General features: G+C 39.9%; 1 non-coding gene across 1 annotated transcript; it reads right to left on the minus strand.

Annotated features, from left to right (window-relative positions):
* Window positions 1–1,041: 1,041 nt before the first annotated feature.
* On the minus strand, window positions 1,042–1,112 carry TRNAS-GCU. The gene has a single exon. It is a non-coding gene; the product is annotated as a tRNA-Ser (tRNA).
* Between the last annotated feature and the right edge of the window lie 1,663 nt (window positions 1,113–2,775).

Below are 2,775 nucleotides of genomic sequence, written 5' to 3' on the forward strand. Positions count from 1 at the left end.
TATGAGCTTGTTATGGGCAAGTCCAATTCACCTTTAAATCCCTGGATATATAGATCCTAAACTCATGAATAAATAGGTTTATTTCTCATGAATAAATAAATTTGGAAGAAAAAAGTAAGAAGTTGAAGACCTAGGAGCTCTTAGAAACCAACTCTTTTTAAAAACTTTTGTTGGAGTGTAGTTGATGAACACTGTTGAGTCCGTTTCAGGTGTACAGCAAAGTGACTCAGTTGCACACACACATTTATCTATTCTTTTTGAGATTCTCTTCCCATTTAGGTTACTATGGATTATTGAGCAGCAGTCCCTGGCCCACCAGCCAAACGGTGGGTCCCTGCTCCTTGTCTATATGAAACATAACAGTGTATAAGTGTCAGTCTCAGACTCCCAATTTATCCCCCCACCACACTTCCCCTTTGATGACCATAAATTTGTTTTCTAAGTCTGTGACTCAGTAACTGTTGGGTAAATTGATTTGTATCTATTGTTTCTATTCCTCATATAAGTGATATCATGACATTTGTCTTTCTCTATTTGACTTACTTCACTTTGTATGATAATCAAAACTACAAGGAGATGTCACCTCACACCAGTCAGAATGGCCAGCATCAGAAAGTCTACAAACAGTGATTGCAGGAGAAGGTAGGGGGAGAGGGACCTCTCATGTACTGTTGGCAGGAATGTAAATTGCCACCAAGGGGAATAGTGTAGAGGTTCCTTAAAAAATTAAAAATAGAGCTACATTATGATCCAACAATCCCAATTCTGAGCATGTATCCAGAGAAAACCAGTTTGAAAGGATGTATGCTCTGTAATGTTTGTGTTAGTCGCTCAGTTGTGTCCGACTCTTTGCAACCCCATGAACTGTAGCCATGGAATTCTCTGTCCATGGAATTCTCCAGGCAAGAGTACCGGAGTGGTTGCCATTCCCTTCTCCAGAGGATCCTCCCAACCCAGGCATTGATCCCTGGTCTCCTGCTTTGTAGGCAGATTCTTTACCGTTTGAGCTACCAGGAAGTCCTAAAAAGGGGACGCAGTGGCTGCATGGGCCAGAAATTGAACCTGGGCCTCCCACGTAGCAGGCGAGAATCCTACCACTGAACCACCCATGCACCCTGTAATGTTTGTTGCATCACTATTCACAGTAGCCACGACAGAGAAGCAACATAAGTGCCCAATGACAGATGAATGAATACAGAAGATGTGGTACATATATATATATATATATATATATATATATATATATATACAGTGGAATATTACTCGGTCATTAAAAAGGATGAAATTATGCCATTGGCAGTAACATGGAGAAATCTATTCTTGATAGCTCTCAAGTTTCTTGGATTATGTATTTCTACAGGGCAGACTATATCTGCCAAGACAAGGACGTTTAACAAAGGGTTCCTTTTAAAGGAAGTCTTTAAAATAAAGTCTTTAAAACCGGAGTTTGTTTTATCTACAAACTGAGACTTTATCTGGAACAGACCTTACTTAGGAGCTTTTTGGTATGGCCATTTACCTCTTGACAGACTCCTTTCTGGTATGAACAAGATTACAACCCCTGTGAACCCTGGTATGTAAAATATTTATGGAGAAGGGAAAGGAATGCTTTGCCCAACCATTCTAATCCTAATTGGAAGCACCTGAACAAAATATTCCCCTTCTTTCATTTGATATATGATCACTTTTTATTTAAAATTCTTGCGTTGGCAGGCACTAAGTAAAACTTTCAGTCATTAGACTGTCAAAAAAATATGACATGGGCTCAAGTCCTAGTCTCCACCTTTGTTGCTTGCTCATGCTCAGTCATGTCCGACTCTTTGGGACTCCAGGCCCCTCTATCCATGGGCTTTTTCAGGCAACAGTATTAAGTGGGTTGCCATTTCCTCCTCCAGAGGATCTTCTCTAACTAAGTATTGAAACTGCATCTCCTTTGTCTCTTGCATTGCAGGCAGATTCTTTACCTGCTGAGCCATTGGGGAAGCCCCCCGTCTCTACCCTTCAGAAATATGTAATCCAAGAACTTGAGAGTTACCAACAATAGGACTTTCATTTCAGTGTTAGGAAGATTTCTTTAGTGAACTGAAGATCTCCAACCAAGATCAGTAGCAGGCACATTTAGTAAATTTCCTAGAAACAACATCACCTTCGGAGGGGAGGGGGGCTTTATAATTTTCTTTGGGAAAAAATAAATAAATTTTCTTTGGAGAATACTGGCTGCATATATGGGTGTTAAATAACAGAGCTATAACTTGAAGCCTACAAGTGGCACCATGTTAGAAGCCATGTAGACATATGGACTGGTATTATCTTAGGCACAAGTTTCCAAAGGACTGCAAGATTCTGCTCTAGTGATGAGAACTCTAGGGTTTTCATTAGTCTCCAGATCCTTCTACTCTTGATGTCAGGAGAAAGCTGACTTACCTTTGCACCAGGTAAGCCTCTTGGATCTTTGAACACTTAAAGGTCAGGAGAAAACAAGTGTCAATGGAAACTGGTGGGATTCCTGTCAATAAGTCAAGGGAACTTAGAATGATTAAAGAATAAAGAAATGATGTATTTGTTCCCCACAAATATGGTTAGTCTCATAGTAAACAGAGTATTTTGTACAAGTGCTTATGTTTACTTTGTAGATGTTCAGTGATGTAACATCTTTTACTGAGATCATGTAGTTATAAGTACTCAATAACTTAAAAAATTGTGTGTGCATGCATGTTGAGTCCCTTCAGTCATGTCCAACTCTTTGTGACCCCATAGACTTCAGCCTGCCAGGCT

Source organism: Bubalus bubalis, chromosome 1 (assembly GCF_019923935.1).
Source record: "Bubalus bubalis isolate 160015118507 breed Murrah chromosome 1, NDDB_SH_1, whole genome shotgun sequence".
Lineage (NCBI taxonomy): Eukaryota > Metazoa > Chordata > Mammalia > Artiodactyla > Bovidae > Bubalus > Bubalus bubalis.